This window comes from Pelophylax lessonae (genome assembly GCF_965119305.1).
Source record: "Pelophylax lessonae genome assembly, chromosome: 4".
NCBI lineage: Eukaryota > Metazoa > Chordata > Amphibia > Anura > Ranidae > Pelophylax > Pelophylax lessonae.
The window spans coordinates 676,213,548-676,235,844 of NC_138771.1; the positions used below are offsets into that span (position 1 = coordinate 676,213,548).

At 47.1% G+C, this 22,297-nt stretch overlaps 1 protein-coding gene across 3 annotated transcripts in view; it reads left to right on the plus strand.

Moving 5' to 3' along the window:
* The window catches only part of LOC309553404 (asialoglycoprotein receptor 1-like), a 310,174-nt gene that overhangs the window by 183,641 nt on the left and 104,236 nt on the right, over nt 1-22,297 (plus strand). The gene's annotated exons all lie outside the window — the stretch shown is intronic.

The window sequence follows — 22,297 nt, forward strand, 5'->3', positions numbered from 1 at the left end:
GTAAGGCTTTGTATATGTCTTTGGGGTTTGGTTCTATTTTCCAGTACAGGGCCAGTCTATAATCTTCCTGTATAGTGATGGGTTAATGACTGCTCCTTGGGAGTTTATGTCATTACTTCTCTTTGGACTGGTTTATAATTCACATTCTTTAAGAGTTTAATTGTTTGCAGTGTTGGATGCAGTGCTGAGAGGTTGTTGGGAGTGTTGAGTGGACGGAGTGTCGATAGATTGTTGGGGTTGTTGGGTGGGCAGAATGCTGATAAATTGTTAGGAGTGTTGGGTGGACACAGTGCTGACAGGTTGTTGGGAGTGTTGGGAGTGTTGGGAGGACAGAGTGCCGATAGGTTCTTGGGAGTGTTAGGTGGACAGAGTGCTGATAGATTGTTGGGAGTGTTGGGAGGACAGAGTGCTGATAGATTGTTGGGAGTGTTGGGAGGACAGAGTGCCGATAGGTTCTTGGGAGAGTTAGGTGGACAGAGTGCTGATAGATTGTTGGGAGTGTTGGGAGGACAGAGTGCTGATAGATTGTTGGGAGTGTTGGGAGGACAGAGTGCTGATAGATTGTTGGGAGAGTTGGGTGGGCAGAGTGCTGATAGGTTGTTGGGAGTGTTGGGAGGACAGAGTGCTGATAGATTGTTGGGAGTGTTGGTTGGAGGAGTGCTGATAGGTTGTTGGGAGTGTTGGGAGGGCAGAGTGCTGATAGATTGTTGGGAGTGTTGGGTGGACAGAGTGCTGATAGATTGTTGGGAGTGTTGGGAGGACAGAGTGCTGATAGATTGTTGGGAGTGTTGGGAGGACAGAGTGTCGATAGGTTCTTGGGAGTGTTAGGTGGACAGAGTGCTGATAGGTTGTTGGGAGTGTTAGGTGGACAGAGTGCTGATAGGTTGTTGGGAGAGTTGGGTGGGACAGAGTGCTGATAGGTTGATGGGAGAGTTGGGTGGGACAGGGTGATGATAGGTTGATGGGAGAGTTGGGTGGGACAGGGTGATGATAGGTTGATGGGAGAGTTGGGTGGGACAGAGTGCTGATAGGTTGTTGGGAGAGTTGGGTGGGACAGAGTGCTGATAGGTTGATGGGAGAGTTGGGTGGGACAGGGTGATGATAGGTTGATGGGAGAGTTGGGTGGGACAGGGCGATGATAGGTTGATGGGAGAGTTGGGTGGGACAGGGTGATGATAGGTTGATGGGAGAGTTGGGTGGGACAGGGTGATGATAGGTTGTTGGGAGAGTTGGGTGGGACAGGGTGCTGATAGGTTGTTGGGAGAGTTGGGTGGGACAGGGTGATGATAGGTTGATGGGAGAGTTGGGTGGGACAGGGTGATGATAGGTTGATGGGAGAGTTGGGTGGGACAGGGTGATGATAGGTTGATGGGAGAGTTGGGTGGGACAGGGTGATGATAGGTTGATGGGAGAGTTGGGTGGGACAGGGTGATGATAGGTTGTTGGGAGAGTTGGGTGGGACAGGGTGATGATAGGTTGTTGGGAGAGTTGGGTGGGACAGGGTGATGATTGGTTGATGGGAGAGTTGGGTGGGACAGAGTGCTGATAGGTTGATGGGAGAGTTGGGTGGGACAGGGTGATGATAGGTTGTTGGGAGAGTTGGGTGGGACAGGGTGCTGATAGGTTGTTGGCAGAGTTTGGTGTATAGAGGTTTGGTTTGAGGTAAGTTCTGCAAACATTTCTAAAGTTCAGGAGCTCAGTCCAAGTTGCAATACTCAATGGGAGCCGAATGTTAAAAATAATTTTCTAGGCTAATAGGTAAGGGAATGTCAAACAAATGGAATGGAGGCAGGGCACTGTCCTGGAGAAAATTGTACCAGAGCAAAAAAAAAGTTTAATTTTACTTGGAGGGTAGCAGCAATCCTAAGATTGCATTCAAAGCTAATTACTCAATTTCTTGCTGAGCAATCAGTGATTGGAAATTTGATCACAATGTCAACAAAGCTGGTATGACTGAATTTCATTCCTAACAGCTTTGATTCCTGTAGAGCGGGGATCTCCAAGCCACGCCCCCAGGTTGTTGTGGGACTACATGTCCTATGAGGCAGTGTAAAACTCTGACATTCACAGACATGACTAGGCATGGTGGGAATTGTAGTCCCTGAACAACTGGAGGGCCATAGTTTGAGGACCCCTGCTGTACAGTGATGCTGGGATCACCCCACAGTAATCACATGGTACCTGGGCCAATCACAGCACCCTGTATAATCTCAGCATGTCAACAATAAGCCCAGCTTATTAATGCAACCAATTTGTGATTATTTAAACACTGATTTGGGTTATTTTTACCAAAGATATGTAGCTACATTTTGGCCTAGATTTATGAAGAAAGATTGTTTATATGCAAAATTGCATAACAGAAACTAAGAAAAAAATTGCTTTTTTCAAACTTGTTGGTATTTTTTTGTTTTTTTTTTATAGCAAAAAAAATAAAAAATAAAATAAACACCCAGTGGTAAATATATACCACCAAAAGAAAGTTCTATTTGTGTGAAAAAAAATAATAATATAAATCTCATTTGGGTACAGTGTTGCATGACCACGCAATTGCCAGTTAAAGTAGTGCAGTGCTGAATAGCAAAAAATGCCCTGGCCATTAAGGGGTAAAACCTTCCATGGTGCGGTGGATAAATTGTCAGTAAATGACGTTCTCGGGCAATTATTTCTGTTTGTGAACAAATGGCCGGGGATTCCTTTCATCTATAGCAGACTTGTATCCAAGATGAGTCTCTGATATAGATGTTAATGGAGGACCCCACACGCACAAGAAAGGCCTGCGGTTCCCCCCAAATTCCATACCAGGTCCTTTAGGTCTGGTATGAGTTTTCAAGGAAACCCCCACTCTAAAAAAAAACCCCAAACTAATGCTAAAAAAAATCTATACAGATCCTTATTCAAGCATTATCCCAGTGTTGAAGAGGACAAGTGATTCTTCCCTACAACCCTGGCCTGGTGGTTATCGGAGTCTGAACCTGATATAATGACTGCTCACCCATAAATGACAGGTCTGGTGGGTAACAGCTGAAATAAACAAAAGGGCGGATCCTCCAGGTGATGTCATTGTCTGACCAAATTATGAACATGTCCAGTGTTGTGTGAAAGGAGTATTGATAGGTAGTTGGTAGTGTTGGGTGCACGGGTTAGCTGTTGGGAGTGTTGGGTGGGCAGGGATCTGATGAGTTGTTGAGAGTGCTAAATGGAAGGGGTGCTGATGGGTTGTTGGGAGTTGTTGGTAGGATGGGGTGCTGATGGGTTGTTGGGAGTTGTTGGTAGGATGGGGTGCTGATGGGTTGTTAGTACTATTGCATGGATGGGGTGCTGATGGGTTGTTGGGAGTTGTTGGTAGGATGGGGCGCTGATGGGTTGTTAGTACTATTGCATGGATGGGGTGCTGATGGGTGGTTGGGAGTATTGGATGTATGGGGTGCTGATGGGTAAGGATGATCGAACTTTTGAAAAGTTTGGTTCAGCCAGAACATCCGAACTTCCCGAAAGTTCGGCCCTGATTTCAGAACCCCATTGAAATCAATGGGACTCGAACTTCGGTAATCAAAAAACACAATTTTTAAGCCCTAAAACCCAATAAATGCCCCTAAAAAGTGCCTAGGGTTCTGGGTCATGCCCCATTAACTATTAATCACACAAAAAAAGTTCTTAAAAATTGTCATTTTTGATAAAAAAAAAGCCAATTATTGAAAAAATTAAAAAAAAGAGAGTTTTTTTGACTTTGGATTTAGTATCTGGGGGGGTCTAAAAAGTGTACAGGTGAAGTTTCAGCTCTGTAGCATTTCCAGAACCATAGAAAAAAAGATTGTATTAGAACACTTTCAGCACAGGAGTATGGCTTCTCGGTTTTTACACCTTGCCGGTTTAATAGCAGACATTTTTTTGGGTTCTTTGCAGTCAGGAAAAACATCTGAACTTGTGTATAGTGGTACTGTGCACAAGTTCTGATGTTTTGCCTGCCTCCAAATACCCCCAAAAAATGCCAACAAAAACACACCTGGGCATTTTTTTTTTGACGCTAGCGTTTTTTTTGGGCATTTTTTTGGGTTCTTTTTATGCAGACAAAACATCTGAACTTGTGTATAGTGGCGTATATACACACATACATATATGTATATACACACCTAGACATATATAGGTGTGATAGTAGCAGAAATATATGCTTGCGCTAATGAAATCATTTACAGTAATATATTTCTGCTACTATCACACCTATATATGGCTAGGTGTCTATATACATATAAGTATGTGTGTATATATACCATTATACACAAGTTCAGATGTTTTGCCTGCCTCAAAAGAACCCAAAAAATGCCAAAAAATGCTAGCGTCAAAAAAAAAAAAATGACCAGGTGTGTTTTTGCTGGCATTTTTTGGGAGTTTTTGGAGGCAGGAAAAACATCAGAACTTGTGCACAGTACCAATATACAGAAGTTCAGATGTTTTTCCTGACTGCAAATAACCCAAAAAAATGCCTGCTATGAAACTGGCAAGGTGTGAAAACCGAGAAGCCATACTCCTGTGCTGAAAGTGTTCTAATACAATCCTTTTTTTTTTATGGTTCTGGACATGCTACAGAGCTGAAACTTCACATGCACACTTTTTAGACCCCCCAGATACGAAATCCAAAGTAAAAATCAAAAAATCTCTTTTTATTTATTTTTTTATTTTTTCAATAAATGTCTTTTTTATCAAAAATGACAATTTTTAAGAACTTTTTTTGTGTGATTTTGTGTCTGGGGGGTCTAAAAGGTGTACCTGTGAAGTTTCAGCTCTGTAGCATGTCCAGAACCATAAAAAAAAGGATTGTTTGTATTAGAACACTTTCAGCACAGGAGTATGGCTTCTCGGTTTTAACACCTTGCCGGTTTCAAAGCAGGCATTTTTTTGGGTTCTTTGCAGTCAGGAAAAACATCTGAACTTGTGTATAGTGGTACTGTGCACAAGTTCTGATGTTTTGCCTGCCTCCAAAAACCCCCAAAAAATGCCAGCAAAAACTTGGGATTTTTTTTTTTTTTGACGCTAGCGTTTTTTTGGCATTTTTTTGGGTTCTTTTGAGGCAGGCAAAACATCTGAACTTGTGTATAGTGGTATATATACACACATACTTATATGCATATAGACACCTAGACATATATAGGTGTGATAGTAGCAGAAATATATTACTGTAAATGATTTCATTAGCGCAAGCATATATTTCTGCTACTATCACACCTATACAGTATATGTCTAGGGGTATATATACAGACATATATGTGTATATATACCTGTATACACATGTTCAGATGTCATGTCTGACATCAAACATGTCCTCAAAAAAGCACTGGCTGTGGCAGCCCCTGCATCATAAAAAATGCTTGGCTGGTGAGAAGCCATATGGGTGTGCCGAAGCAACTCAGAGAAATGATCATTTCTCTATAGCGGTCACCCTGCTATGGAAGGGTTTTGTCACCCTTCCATAGCAGTCACTGTCAGTTAACCCTACACTACACTACGGTCCCCTTACACTTAACACTTTCCCTACAGAAACTACATTTTTGAAGCTAACTAAAGTGTAAAGGAGCACTCTAACTACACTAGATATCCCTTTCCTCACACTATAAATGCTAAATGACACTTTTAAAGTAAAATTAACAGAACTGCTTCCACTCTCTTCCATGTCCAGTATAACAATGCTAGGAATATGGCGGGGGCTATCTTATATATTGGGGGGCGTATTCACTAATGATTGGTCTAGGGACCCCCTAGTCACTCCAATCACATTCCTAGCATTCTCCTGCCCCCTTAATTGGCTTTTGCTAATGGTTCTGGTCCAATCACGGGCTTTTAAAGCCCATTTCCTGAAGCATTGCATTTTGGTCGGTTCTGGTTGCCGAATTCCGAACTTTTTGGGCAAAAAGTTCTAAATTCGGCCGAACCTCGAACACCCAATGTTCGGGCCGAACCGATGGTCGACCCGAACCGTTTGATCATCCCTACTGATGGGTTGTTGGAAGTGATGGATGGATGGAATACTGATGGGTTGTTGGGCATGTTGGATGGATGGGGTGTTAATGGGTTGATAGGAGTGTTAGATGCATGGGGTTGATGGGTTTCTAGAACTGTTGAATAGAAGGGGTGCTGAAAGGTTGTTGTAAGTGTTGGGTGAATGGGGTGCTGTTAGTTGTTGGGAGTATGATATGTATTGGGTGCTGATGAGATGTTGGGAGTGTTGGATGGATGGGGTGATGATGGGTTGTAGGAATTTTTGCATGGACTGGGTGCTGATGGGTTGTTTGGAGTGTTGGATGGATAGGGTGCTGATGGATTACTAGAAGTGATGGATGGGGTGTGGATGGGTTGTTTGGAGTGTTGGATGGATGGAGTGTTGATGGGATGATGGGATTGTTGGATGGATAGGGTGTTGATGAGTTGTTGGGAGTGTTGGATAGATGGGGTGCTCATGAGTTGTTGGGAGTGTTGGATGGTTGGGGTGCTGATGGGTTGTTTGGAGTGTTGGATGGATGGGGTGCTGATGGGTTGTTTGGAGTGTTGGATGGATGGGGTGCTGATGGGTTGTTTGGAGTGTTGGATGGATGGGGTGCTGATGGGTTGTAGAAAGTTTTGCATGGACTGGGTGCTGATGGGTTGTTTGGAGTGTTGGATGGATGGGGTGTTGATGGGATGTTGGGAGTGTTGGATGGATGGGGTGCTGATGGGTTGTTGGGAGTGTTGGGTGGTTGGGGTGTTGAAGGGTTTTGGAGAGTTTTGGATGGGTGGGGTGTAGATGGATTGCTGGGGCTGTTGGATAGATGGGGTGTTGATGGGTTGTTGGGAGTGTTGGATGGATGGGGTGTTGATGGGTTGTTCGGAGTGTTGGGTGGATGGGGTGTTGATGGATTGCTGGGGCTGTTGGATAGATGGGGTGTTGATGGGTTGTTCGGAGAGTTGGGTGGATGGGGTGTTGATGGGTTGTTCGGAGTGTTGGGTGGATGGGGTGTTGATGGGTTGTTCGGAGTGTTGGATGGATGGGGTGTTGATGGGTTGTTCGGAGTGTTGGGTGGATGGGGTGTTGATGGGTTGTTCGGAGTGTTGGGTGGATGGGGTGTTGATGGGTTGTTCAGAGTGTTGGATGGTTGGGGTGTTGATGGGTTTCTGGGGCTGTTGGATGGATGACGTGTTGATGGGTTGTTTGGAGTGTTGGATGGATGGGGTGTTGATGGGTTGTTCAGAGTGTTGGATGGATGGGGTGTTGATGGATTGCTGGGGCTGTTGGGTGGATGGGGTGTTGATGGATTGCTGGGGCTGTTGGATGGATGGGGTGTTAATGAGTTGTTGGTAATGTTAGGTGGATGGGGCATTGAAGGGTTGTTGAGAGTGTTGGGTGGATGGAGCGTTGATGGGTTGTTCGGAGTGTTGGGTGGATGGGGTGTTGATGGGTTGTTCGGAGTGTTGGTTGGATGGGGTGTTGATGGATTGCTGGGGCTGTTGGATGGATGGGGTGTTAATGGGTTGTTGGTAATATTAGGTGGATGGGGCATTGAAGGTTTGTTGAGAGAGTTGGGTGGATGGGGTGTTGATGAGTTGTTTAATATGTTAGGTGGACTGAGTGCTAATGGGTTGTCAGGAGTTTTGGATATATGGGATGCTGACGGGCTGTTGGTAATATTAGGAGGATGGGGTGCTGATTGGTTGCTGGAAATGTTAGATGAATAGGATGATGATGGTTTTTGGAAGTGTTGGGTGGACACAGTGTTGATGGATTGCTGGGTTGTGGTTCAACTTTGATCAGTCTAGGTACAGTAGTAAAGGGGTATCTGGTGGTGACAGTGTCAGGGATTAGAAGACAGACTTGATGTAAGGTAACAAAGCTGTCTCCTGATGGCACTCAAGTCTATGTTTGCCTCATCTTTTGGAGTCTCTAGTATTAATAATTTCTAGGTTGAGGTTTGTGTTGCTGTTAGAATCACAACTGAACGATTTCAAACGTGTCTCTCTCCTTTCCTTAGACTCTACCGATCCATTGTGTCAGGTGGGCTGGAAACATTATGGCTTCAACTGCTACTATTTTTCCCAGCGTGTGCGATCTTGGGACAGTGCAAGAAAAGACTGCGAGAAGAAGAACGCTCATTTGGTGGTCATTAATGGCCAGGAAGAAAATGTGAGAACTACGAGAGCTTTATATAATCTGCTGTATCTCCTTCCTATGATTGGCTCTTGGGTGTGCCATGGTGGGAGGAGTTCCTGCAGATCTGGGGAGGAGTTTGTGGACTGATCCCCTAACGCATGTACCATGGCCAGTTCAAGGGGAGCAGAAGGGATATACTTAGGTTTGGTTGGTCTCTGTGTGTGTCTACAGAATGTTGGAACTAAACTATATCAATGTAAAAAATGTCAGAGCCACTGTATATAAATATGTAATAATAAAAGTGTGTGACTGCGGTGGAATATTAGAGTGTAAGCTCCTCTGGTACAGAGACTGATGTGACTGCGGTGGAATATTAGAGTGTAAGCTCCTCTGGTACAGAGACTGATGTGACTGGCCCAGTGTTCTCTGAACAGCACTGCAGAACCTGTCAGAGCTATACTATAGATAAAGACATAAACACTTACTTAGTTACATAGTTTGTGAGGCTGAAAAAAGACATCAGTCCATCCAGTTCAACCTATGATGTATGTGTGTGTGTGTTTGCTGTTAACCGTACATTGTATACCCCTGTATGTTGTACATTGTATACCCCTGTATGTTGTACATTGTATACTCCTGTATGTTGTACATTGTATACCCCTGTATGTTGTACATTGTATACCCCCTGTATGTTGTACATTGTATACCCCTGTATGTTGTACATTGTATACCCCCAGTATGTTGTACATTGTATACCCCTTTATGTTATACATTGTATACCCCCTGTATGTTGTACATTGTATACCCCCTGTATGTTGTACATTGTATACCCCCTGTATGTTGTACATTGTATACCCCTGTATGTTGTACATTGTATACCCCCTGTATGTTGTACATTGTATACCCCCTGTATGTTGTACATTGTATACCCCTGTATGTTGTACATTGTATACCCCCTGTATGTTGTACATTGTATACCCCCTGTATGTTGTACATTGTATACCCCTGTATGTTGTACATTGTATACCCCTGTATGTTGTACATTGTATACCCCCTGTGTGTTATACATTGTATACCCCTGTATGTTGTACATTGTATATCTCTGTATGTTGTACATTGTATACCCCTGTATGTTGTACATTGTATACCCCTGTATGTTGTACATTGTATACCCCTGTATGTTGTACATTGTATATCTCTGTATGTTGTACATTGTATACCCCTGTATGTTGTACATTGTATATCACTGTATGTTGTACATTGTATACCCCTGTATGTTGTACATTGTATACCCCTGTATGTTGTACATTGTATATCTCTGTATGTTGTACATTGTATACCCCTGTATGTTGTACATTGTATATCTCTGTATGTTGTACATTGTATACCCCTGTATGTTGTACATTGTATACCCCTGTATTTTGTGCTTTTTATGGTGCTCATCTAATAGTTTTTTGAAACTATCGATGCTCCCTGCTGATACTACATCAATATCTATTTTTTATCTTTTTCAAGACCTTTGTAGGTGAACTTTCTCAATCTCGGACCTCATGGATCGGTCTCACAGATGCAGACGGATCCTGGAAATGGGTGGACGGAACTTCTTATGATGCTACTCCAAAGTAAGACACTGACCCACCCACACCAGTTAAATAAATTCTCTCTGACTTTGCTACATAAACTGAGCGCTCTCGTTTTTTGAGAGCTGTGATTTATCTACCTTTTCGGGACGTATTCTTGGTTGTTCTCTTTGGGTTAATCAGATTTTGTAGACTCGGACATCTTTTCTATGTCAGTTTTGTTCAGTAAAAGGTTTAGCCCAGTAACTATTTTCATTGGTTCCTGCAGGTTCTGGCGGGCTGATCAGCCTGATAATTGGTTCGGTCATGGTCTCGGAGAAGGAGGAGAAGATTGTGCTGAGCTGCACGGCACAGGTGTTTGGAATGATGGTCATTGTTCCAGGACCTTTCCATATATATGTGAGAAGAAAAGTTCTTGAGCTGCTAACAGGAGAACACCGGATATCTTCACTGCCAATAACTCCTCCTCCTCTGCTACATTACAGTGATTGATCTACTAATAAAATACTAAAATGCACCAGCAGGGCATGCTGGGACTTTAAGTTCCTGAAGAACATCTTGGAGTGTCCAATCACAATATTGTAATGAGAAGAGGGCTTCTTACCATGCGTGATTTTCAGCAGCAGTTTATTAGCTTTACTTTCTAAATATTAGAGAAGTAAACTGAGTGGAGTTGAACTCCTCAGGGGCGGGGCTTGTGTTCTATGTGGATTATTAGTATTAATAAACTCATGCAGGCAATGACTCTCTTTGTATATAGATTTTTTTATCTTGTGATGTTTGTGAAGAGCTACAAATCCTGTATATCATGGGTAAATACAAGGCCTGATGCCCACCAAGCCATTTCATGTGGCCCTTGCATCTCCCCTGCAGCTGTGGCACCCCCTTCTTCAATGCTGCTCCTTGTCTCAAAAGTCTACAGCACAGAGGAGGACAGAAAGCCTTTGCCAGATCCTGCGCTTCTCTGTGCCTCCTGCCATCTCAGCAGTTGGCAGCAGAGAGGAAAGTGGAACACTTTTACAGATCCTGCACCTCCCTATGCAGCTGCAGCACCCTCTGCCTTCCCTGCCTCTCTGCCTCCCCTGATCTCAGCATTCAGCAGACGCCAGCACCTGACTCCAGCCCCCTTCTGGTCCTTGTCCAGGCCCTGCACTTTTGGCTTCCCAGCTCCACCCTATCTTCTTCCCAGCAGCAGCACGAGGTAAGGTGGGGTGCATTGTGGTGTAAGGGAGAGTAGGGGACTCCTGACTTCTGATGGTGGGGGGCTTTTGCAGCTGATGTGAGGGGGATGGAATGCTCTTGACATCTGCTTATAATTATTATGAGAATAATACAATTCTATGCCAGTTACAAAGGAGGGTTGAACTCCGCTGATATCATCCACAGGAAACGTTCTTAGAGACTGCTCAGGCTGAACACCATGACAGAACCAATGGTCTCCAATGAAGTTTCTTGTGGATGATGGAATGGTGTGCGACCCTCAGTGAGGGGGCTCCTCGCCAGTCTGCACCCTCCTTTCACAGCCTAAGTCTGAACTTATTACTGAAGCCAGCAGTAATGGAATGCAGAGGCAATCATTTAATATTACACGTTTATATAGTCTTACAGATACACCCAGCCATATGAGGGCAACCACAATATTGATGCAACCACTATGACACCCCCCTCTTGTTTGTATATTAACCACCCCCCGTCCGTTTTTAAACGGCCTCCCAGTGACACGCCCCCAGCGCGCTCCCGCGAGCGCGCTGCGGGGAAAATCTGTGTCGGCCGTGTCCCTTGGACACGGCCGATCACAGATCGTGGTGAATGGCCAATCACAGTGGCCATTCACCACGTGATCTGGCCGTCCAATGAGCGATGATCTCATATGTAAACATATGAGATCATCTCTCATCGCCGGCGCTCCTTCCTCACACAGAGCCTGCAGTGTGAGGAAGGAGGGGGAGCCTCACAGCGCCGGGGACACACAGCAATGTAATCAGGGCACCGATCACCAGTGCCCTGATTACTGCAAGGTAAAAACACACACACAGTGCCCCCCATCAGTGCCCACAGTGCCCGCCATCAGTGCCCCCCATCAGTGCCCATAGTGCTGCTAGTCAGTGCCCATCAGTACCTGCTCATCTAGGCACTGATGAGCACTGACTGGCAGCACTATGGGCACTGAGTGTGGGCACTGATGGTGCTGCCCATCAGTGCCGCTCATCAGTGCCACCCGTCAGTGTCCAGTGCCATCCGCCAGTGCCCATCAGTGCCGCCTATCAGTGCCCATCAGTGCCGCCTCTCAGTGCCCAGCAGTGCCACCTGTCAGTGCCCAGCAGTGCCACCTCTCAGTGCCCAGCAGTGCCACCTCTCAGTGCCCAGCAGTGCCGCCTCTCAGTGCCCAGCAGTGCCGCCTATCAGTGCTCATCAGTGCCGCCTCTCAGTGCCGCCTCTCAGTGCCGCCTCTCAGTGCCGCCTATCAGTGCTCATCAGTGCGGCATATTAGTACCTCCTCATCAGTGCCCATAAGTGCCACCTCATCAGTGCCCATCAGTGCAGCCTATCAGTGCCCATCAGTGCCGCCTCATCAGCGCACATCAGTGAAGGAGAAAAATTTATTTTACAAATTTACTCGCAGAAAATAAGAAAAACTTTTTTTTTCTTTCAAAATTTTTTGTCTTTATTCTTTTTTTTGTAAAAAATAAAAAACCCAGAGATGATTAAATACCACCAAAAGAAAGCTCTATTTATGTGAAAAAAATGATAAAAATTTCAAATGGGTACAGTGTAGCATGACCGCGCAATTGTCATTCAAAGTGTGACAGCGCTGAAAGCTGAAAATTGGCCTGGATGGGAAGGGTGTTTAAGTGCACAGAAGGCAAGTGGTTAAAGTTCTAGTGAGCATATGTCACAATCAAAATTAGGAGCTGAGAGGAGGGGGAGGAGAGACGTGAGAAGAGGAAGTGGAGGGATCTGGGGAAAATAGGTGGAGAGATCAGGGGGGAGGCAGTGGAGTGAACTGGGAGAAGAGGGGGGACTGGGAGGAGGGAAGAAGTGTGCTGGGAGATGAGGGGAAGGAGGAGCTGGGAGTGAGGAAGGAGAGTGTTGGGAGAAGAGAAGAGGGAGCTGGGAGGAGGGGAGAAGAGTGTTCAAATAAGAGGGGAAGAGGGATCTAGGAAAAGGGGAGGAAAGTGTTCCAAAAAAAGGAGAAGAGGGAGCTGGGAGGAGGGGAGGAGAGTAGAGTTGAGCGGACACCTGGATGTCCGTGTTTGGCGGGTTCGCAAACTTGAAAAAAAAGTCCAGGTCCATGACCCGAACTTTTTCCGAACTTTACCCGGACACCGAACCCCATTGAAGTCAATGGGGACCCGAACTTTCAGGCACTAAAATGGCTCTAAAAAAACAATGGAAAGGGCTAGAGTGCTGCAAATGGCAGCAAAACGTAGTTAAGAGCATGGCAAGTGCTCTGCAAACAAATGTGGATAGGGAAATAACTTAAAACAAAAAACAAAACAGAAAAATAAAACAATTTTCTTCATCTGTGAAGGACGAGGCCCATATGGAGTAGGAGGGAGGTTGAGGTGGTGGTGGAAGCGGCGGTGCAGGGGGACGAGGTAGCCAACACTGCTTTTTTTTAGTCATTTTAAATTAGGGTACACCCCAAAAGAGTGAGAAAGATCAAAAATAGAACAATGGCTGGGTAAGGTCGGTATCCATCTCTATTCTGCACAAGGTACGGAAAAGTCCCATGGGATCCATGCCTGGTTCATTTTAATGAACGTGAGCTTGTCCACATTGTCTCTGGACAGGCGGCTGCGCTTGTCTGTGATAACGCCCCCAGCCGTGCTAAATACACGTTCAGATAATACACTGGCTGCAGGGCACACCAGCAAGCTCAGGCATGGGCCCAATTTGGAGACCCAGAAGTTGAAGGGGGCAGACCCGTCATTCCCTACATGTAGGCGTGTGCACACATACTGCTCCACCATGTTGGTGAAATGCTGCCTCCTGCTAAGACGTTTAGTGTTGAGCGAACACGGACTGTATTATTCGTGTTCGTACCGAATAATTGGATTTTTTGTACCCGAACACGGACACGGACACTTTACTGTATGTTCGGGTAAAAATCCGTGTTCGGTCGTTTTATTTCCGGGTTTTGCATGCTTTGGCGCTCTTTTCATGGCGGGCTTTCAACAGCCAATCAACAATCGTTTAACTGGTGTGCCTTAAGCCATCCCAGCCATGCCTGCAAATGTCTTAGTAGCTGTGATTGGCCGTCTGAAGCATGTGACCAAGTCTTTATAAGTTCGAGGCAGCCGCAGCGGCGTCATTATGCTGCTTAGATTCAGGGACAGAGCACACATCAACGTGCTGGCTGCTGATTAGGGAAAGATAGGCAGGAAAAAAACATTTGTGTCCGGATAGAATTGAGGGACAGTTCGGAGTGTTTAGGCAGGGCGAGTTGTAGGCATTTTAGGGATAGAGTCTGCTGAATTATAGGGTCAGTGTCTTCTACAAACTACAATCGATATTGCTGTGTGGGGGGTGGGGTCTGCACTCAATCCTGATCTACGATCTCTTCTCAATCCTGTTAGGGACAGAGTCTGCTGAATTTTAGGGAAACTGTGTTCTACAAACTACAATCGATATTGCTGTGTGGTGTGGGATTGGAGATAGGCAGGTGTCAGTGATCCACATCCATTTTTCTGTGTGTGAGCTGCAGTGAACACAATCTTTTTGGGCTGCAGTGAACACAATCTTTTTGGGCTGCAGTGAACACAATCTTTTTGGGCTGCAGTGAACACAATCTTTTTGAGCTGCAGTGAACACAATCTTTTTGGGCTGCAGTGAACACAATCTTTTTGGGGTGCAGTGAACAAAATCTTTTTGGGGTGCAGTGAACACAATCCTTTTTGGTGTGCAGTGAACACAATCTTTGTGGGGTGCAGTGAACAAAATCCTTTGTGGGGTGCAGTGAACACAATCTTTTTGGGGTGCAGTGAACAAAATCCTTTTTGGGGTGCAGTGAACAACATCCTTTTTGGGGTGCAGTGAACACAATCTTTTTGGGGTGCAGTGAACAAAATCCTTTGTGGGGTGCAGTGAACACAATCTTTTTGGGGTGCAGTGAACACAATCTTTTTGGGGTGGAGTGAACAACATCCTTTTTGGGGTGCAGTGAACAAAATCCTTTTTGGGGTGCAGTGAACAAAATCATTTTTGGGGTGCAGTGAACACAATCTTTTTGGGGTGCAGTGAACACAATCTTTGTGGGGTGCAGTGAACACAATCTTTTTGGGGTGGAGTGAACAACATCCTTTTTGGGGTGCAGTGAACAACATCCTTTTTGGGGTGCAGTGAACACAATCTTTTTGGGGTGCAGTGAACACAATCTTTGTGGGGTACAGTGAACAGAATCTTTGTGGGGTGCAGTGAACACAATCTTTGGGGGGTACAGTGAACACAATCTTTGTGAGGTGCAGTGAACACAATCTTTGTGGGGTGCAGTGAACACAATCATTGTGGGGTGCAGTGAACTCAATCTTTGTGGGGTACAGTGAACACAATCTCATACTTCTGAAGGTTTGAGGGTGCTGCCTGTTCCATACTCCCCCTACTCCTCATCTAGCCTTTTAGGGGTACAAACAATAGTAATTGGGGCCTAGTGTGGTTGTGTACGTGTGATATACATACACTTTTTTGGGATCATATTTTCTATTCCGCTATTTAATCAAAAACCTTTGGGGATCAGTTAAATTGGGGGATAGTCTGTGTTGGTACGTGTGAGAGAGATCCACCTTTCCAAGTTGTTGGGGTTCATCTCATACTTCTGAAGGTTTGAGGGTGCTGCCTGTTCCATACTCCCCCTACTCCTAGCCTTTTAGGGGTACAAACAATAGTAATTGGGGCCTAGTGTGGTTGTGTACGTGTGATATACATACACTTTTTTGGGATCATATTTTCTATTCCGCTATTTAATCAAAAACCTTTGGGGATCAGTTAAATTGGGGGATAGTCTGTGTTGGTACGTGTGAGAGAGATCCACCTTTCCAAGTTGTTGGGGTTCATCTCATACTTCTGAAGGTTTGAGGGTGCTGCCTGTTCCATACTCCCCCTACTCCTAGCCTTTTAGGGGTACAAACAATAGTAATTGGGGCCTAGTGTGGTTGTGTACGTGTGATATACATACACTTTTTTGGGATCATATTTTCTATTCCGCTATTTAATCAAAAACCTTTGGGGATCAGTTAAATTGGGGGATAGTCTGTGTTGGTACGTGTGAGAGAGATCCACCTTTCCAAGTTGTTGGGGTTCATCTCATACTTCTGAAGGTTTGAGGGTGCTGCCTGTTCCATACCCCCCCTACTCCTCATCTAGCCTTTTAGGGGTACAAACAATAGTAATTGGGGCCTAGTGTGGTTGTGTACGTGCGAGATACATACACTTTTTTTGATCATATTTCCTATTCCGCTATTCAATAAAAACCTTTGAGGATCAATTGAATTGCGGGATAGTCTGTGTCGGTACGTGTGAGAGAGATCCACCTTTCCAAGTTGTTGGGGTTCATCTCATACTTCTGAAGGTTTGAGGGTGCTGCCTGTTCCATACTCCCCCTACTCCTCATCTAGCCTTTTAGGGGTACAAACAATAGTAATTGGGGCCCAGTGTGGTTGTGTACGTGTGATATACATACACTTTTTTTGGATCATATTTTCTATTCCGCTATTTAATTTAACTGGGCCTCCATGCGAGACCTGTGTGCCTTGTTGCGCTGTTTTGAGTACTCCACCAACATGGCCAGTGGCAATGACGCCGTTCTCAGCTTAACTATCCCACTTCTATGCCTCCTTGAAAAAACAATTCGGGCGATGATGGAAGAGGATGTGGCACAGGATGAGGAGGAGGAGGAGGATGAAGAGGTAACATTTCCAAGGCTTTCAGGGCAGTCATTCGCAAGGGGCTCCGAGGGTGGGTTCCTGCACACGCAAACGCCAGGGACGCAATTGTCCAGCAGGGGCACAGTTCTGGAGGATGAGGAGGATGAGGAGGAGGAGGAGCTGGAGGAGGAGATGGAACCATGTTCACAGCAGGGTGGCACCCAGGCCAGCTCATGGCCATCACTGGTGCGTGGCTGGGGGGATACAGAGGACACGGACGATACACCTCCCACAGAGGACAGCCTTTCGTTGCCTCTGGGCAGCCTGGCACACATGAGCGATTACATGCTGCAGTGTCTCCACAACGACCGCCGAGTTGCCCACATTCTAACTTGTGCTGATTACTGGGTGGCCACGCTGCTGGATCCCCGTTACAAGGACAACGTACCGTCCTTAATTCACTCACTGGAGCGCGATCGCAAGATGCGCGAGTACAAGCGCACGCTGGTAGACGCCATGCTGCTGGCATTCCCATCTGACAGCGGGGCCACAGTGGAAGCACAAGGCAGAGGAGGAGGAGGAGGAGGTCGCCAACGCAACCAGGGCACCGCCAGCACCTCAGAAGGCAGGGTTAGCATGGCCGAAATGTGGAAAAGCTTTGTCAGCACGCCACAACAAACAGCAGCACCAGCAGCTCAGATGGAACGTCTTAGCAGGAGGCAGCATTTTACCAACATGGTGGAGCAGTATGTGTGCACACGCCTACATGTAGTGAATGACGGGTCTGCCCCCTTCAACTTCTGGGTCTCCAAATTGGGCACATGGCTTGAGCTTGCCCTTTACGCCTTGGAGGTGCTGGCGTGCCCTGCAGCCAGTGTATTATCTGAACGGGTATTTAGCACGGCTGGGGGCGTTATAACAGACAAGCGCAGCCGCCTGTCCAGAGACAATGTGGACAAGCTCACGTTCATTAAAATGAACCAGGCATGGATCCCACGGGACTTTTCCGTACCTTATGCAGAATAGCAATGGATACCGACCTTACCCACCCATTGTTCCATTTTTGCTCTTTCTCACTCTTTTGGGGTGTACCCTCATTTAAAATTTTTGAAAAGAAGCAGTGTTGGCTACCTCGTCCTCCTCCTCAGGGCCAGATTAATGTAGGGGCTATTGGAGCTGCAGCTCCAGGCCCCTACCTTTTATATAGGCCCCGGGTTGGCCATATTCACTGTTACCGCTCTTCTGTCACTTGTAAACACAGAAGTCTGGCTTCTATGCTCGCTTCCCCAGGCAGCACCCTCAGAACCTCCCCACACAGCGTGAAGGCCGGACAAGGAGGGACAGTTGGCGATGCATGGATGTGTTTATGGGCTTCAGAGACAGCATCCCATGTTGAATTAGGCATGCATGGCTGCACCCTTCCTCCTCTGGGTGCATGGCAAGGCACGGCCCTTAAGGCCCTTCAAAATCCTCAGCACCAAGCCCATGATGCTGTTAATCCGGCCCTGGTCCTCCTCCACCGCCGCTTCCACCTACACCGCCCATAGGTGTGCGCAGCCTATTGCATTAAGGTGTGCACCCCAAAGTTGAAATACACATGCATGTGTTTGCCAGCAGGGAGAGTAATGTATCGGGGCCATGTACCTGTAGGCAAGGAGAAATAGAGCAGAGCAGGTCCCAGGGAGATCTTTCCCATCTCCTCACTGGCAATGCTATGTGCCCTAGGTGATTAGGGTGTGCCCAGGCACACCCAGCACACCCTGTGCGCACGCCTATGTCACCGCCACATCCACCACCACCTCAACCTCCCTCCTACTCCATATGGGCCTCGTCCTTCAGAGATGAAGAAGAACATTGTTTTATTTTTCTGTTTTTTTTTTGTTGTTTTAAGTTATTTCCCTATCCACATTTGTTTGCAGAGCACTTGCCATGCTCTTAATTACGTTTTGCTGCCATTTGCAGCACTCTAGCCCTTTCCTTTGGTGTTTTAGAGCCATTTTAGTGCCTTAAAGTTCGGGTCCCCATTGACTTCAATGGGGTTCGGTGTCCGGGAAAAGTTCGGTAAAAGTCCGGGACACGGACCCGGACTTTTTTTTAAAGTTCGGCCGAACCCGTCGAACACGGACATCTAGGTGTTCGCTCAACCCTAAAGACGTTCCATATGAGCTGCTGGTGCTGCTGTTTGTTGTGGCGTGATGACAAAGCTTTTCCACATTTCGGCCATGCTAACCCTGCCTTCTTAGGTGCTGGCGGTGCCCTGGTTGCATTGGCAACCTCTTCCTCCTCCTCTTCCTCCTCTGCCTTGGCCTTGTGCTTCCACTGTGGCCCCGCTGTCAGGTGGGAATGCCAGCAGCATCGCGTCTACCAGCGTGCGCTTGTACTCGCGCATCTTGCGATCACGCTCCAGTGAGTGATTAAGGACGGTACGTTGTCCTTGTAACGGGGATCCAGCAGCTCGGCCACCCAGTTAGCACAAGTTAGAATGTGGGCAACTCGGCGGTTGTTGTGGAGACACTGCAGCATGTAATCGCTCATGTGTGCCAGGCTGCCCAGAGGCAACGAAAGGCTGTCCTCTGTGGGAGGTGTATCGTCTGTGTCCTCTGTATCCCCCCAGCCACGCACCAGTGATGGCCATGAGCTGGCCTAGGTGCCACCCTGCTGTGAACATGGTTCCATCTCCTCCTCCATCTCCTCCTCCTCATCCTCCACATCCTCCAGAACTGTGCCCCTGCTGGACAATTGTGTACCTGGTGTTTGTGGGTGCAGGAACCCACCCTCAGAGCCACTTGTGAATGACTGCCCTGAAAGCCTTGGAAATGTTACCTCTTCATCCTCCTTCTCCTCCTGTGCCACATCCTCTTCCATCATCGCCCAAATCGTTTTTTGAAGGAGGCATAGAAGTGGGATAGTTAAGCTGACAACAGCGTCATCGGCACTGGCCATGTTGGTGGAGTACTCAAAACAGCACAACAAGGCACACAGATCTCGCATGGAGGCCCAGTTATTGGTGGTGAAGTGGTGCTGTTCGGCAGAGTGACTAACGCGTGCGTGCTGCAGCTGAAACTCCACTATGGCCTGCTGCCGCTCGCACAGTCTTTCCAGCATGTGCAAGGTGGAGTTCCACCTTGTGGGCACGTCACATATGAGGCAGTGAGCGGGAAGGCCCAAGTTACGCTGCAGCGCTGACAGGCGAGCAGCAGCAGGGTGAGAACGCCGAAAGTGCGCACAGACGGCCCGCACTTTCTGCAGCAGCTCTGACATATCTGGGTAATTTTTAAGGAACCTCTGCACCACGAAATTCAGCACATGCGCCAGGCAAGGGATGCACGTCAAACTGGCTAGGCCCAGAGCTGCTATGAGATTTCACCCGTTATCGCACACCACCAGGCCGGGCTTGAGGTTCGCTGGCAGCAACCACTCATCGGTCTGCTGTTCCAAGCTCCTCCACAACTCCTGCGCGGGGTGTGGTTTTTCCCCCAAACAGGCAAGTTTTAAAACTGCCTGCTGTCGTTTACCCCTGGCTGTGCTGAAGTTGGTGGTGAAGGTGTTATGCTGACCGGATGAGGAGGCGGTAGAGGATGAGGAAGCGGAGTAGGAGGAGTTAGGAACAGGAGGCAAACTGAAGCGCCCTGCAATCCTCGGTGGTGGAAGGACATGCGCCAAATTGCTATCCGCCTCAGACCCAGTCGCCACTGCATTTATCCAGTGTGCCGTTAGGGAGATATAACGCCCCTGACCGCGCTTACTGGTCCACGTATCGGTAGTTAGGTGGACCTTGCCACAGATGGCGTTGCGCAGTGGACACCTGATTTTTTCCCCCACTTGGTTGTGCGGGGAAGGGATGGCTTGCCTGGAAAAGTAGTGGCGGCTGGGCACGATGTACTGTGGGACATCCACCGACATAAGGCTTTTAAAACTGTGCGTCTCCACCAGACGGAATGACAGCATTTCAAAGGCCAAGAATTTTGAAAGGCTGGCATTCAGGGCCAAGGATTGCGGGTGGGTAGGGGGGTACTTCCTCTTCCTCTGAAGTGTTTGGGAGATGGAAAGCTGAACGCTTCCACGGGACATTGTGGAGACGGTTGGTGACCCAGGTGGTGTTGTTGCTGACAGATCATCTGTTTATGGGTTGGCAGGTGCCGGTTTCACTACAGAGGTGGATGGAGAGGCCAAGACTGCAGCAGAAGAGGAAGCAGGATGAGTCAGGTACCTTTCTTGGTTTTGAAGGTGTCTACTCCACTGTAGCTCGTGCTTTGCACTTAGATGCCTGATCATGCAGGTTGTGCTCAGGTTGAGAAGGTTTATGCCTCGCTTCAGGCTCTGATTGCACAGGGTGCAAACCACTCGTGTCCTGTCATCAGCACATTGTCTGAAGAACTTCCACGCTAGAGAACTCCTTTGAGCTGGCTTTGGTGCGCTCGGTCCCTTGCTGCGTTGGGCAGTAGCAGGCGTAGTGTCTAGGGCACGGCCGCTCCGCTTCTGCACCCTGCTCCCTCTTCTGCTGTGCTGGTGGCTCTGTGCGACCACCGCCTCTTCCTCCAAACTACTCAGGTCACCTGCATGACGTTCATTCCATGTGGGGTCGAGGACCTCATCGTCCTCCACATCATCTTCCACCCAGTCTTCACCCCTGCCCTCCTTGTCGGTCTCCACAATTCTGAGTGCCGCAGCAGTTGGCACCTGCGTTTCGTCATCATCGGAGACGTGCTGCAACGGTCCTTCCATGTACTCATCTTGAGAAATAAGTGGTTGGGCATCGCTGCACTCAATCTCTTCCGCTTCTCTGGCAGGGCTAGGTGGATGGCCCTGGGAAACCCTGTTGACAGAGTCATCAAAAAGAAGAAGAGACTGCTGCATGACTTGGGGCTCAGACTGCTTGCCTGATTTGCAAGGGGGTGAGGTGAAAGACGGTTGGACATTGGCTGCAGTTGCCAACTCTGACCTTTCTGCAGTAGACTGGGTGGGAGACAATGTGAAGGAACTGGAGGCACTGTCAGCAACCCAATCTACTATCGCCTCTACTTCTTCTTGCCTCAACACTTGTAGAGGCGCATGATGCCCTACCAAATACTGCTGCAGGTTCTGTCGCCTACTCACACTTGAGGAAGGTGTTTCACTTGTGCGTGTAGCTGGCACAGATCGACCACGTCCTCTCCTTGCAACAGGAGCTCTACCAGCAGCACCACGACCCAGGCCACGCCCCCTATTTGACGGTCTCCTCATATTTCTGTAATTTATGATCTTGCCCTAGAAAGGTGTTTATTGAATAGCGGAACAAAAGAACAACAGTATCGCACGGGTGTATCTCACAGTCAAATATGCAAACTATGCCGCAGTTTAATTTTTTTTACCCCAAAAGGGTGTATATTGAATAGCGTAATATAATTTTTTTTATAAAACGGTGTATCTCACACGTACAAACACAGACTAGGCCCCGATTACAATTTTTTGTACCCTAAAGGGAGGATGAGGAAGAGGAGTAGAAGGAGTTCAGAACAGGAGGCAAACTGAAGTGCCCTGCAATCCTCGGCGGTGGAAGGAGATGCGCCAAACAAATTTAAAAGGTGTATCTCACACGTATCGATACAGACTATGCCATAATTAAATTTTTTTTTACCCCAAAAGGGTGTAGATTGAATAGCGGAATAGAAAAAAGTATATAAAATTGGTGATTTTTCAATAGCACATGTGAACACAGCAGTGTCTTATGTTTTATGTAACGGTCAGCAGCAGGCTATGAA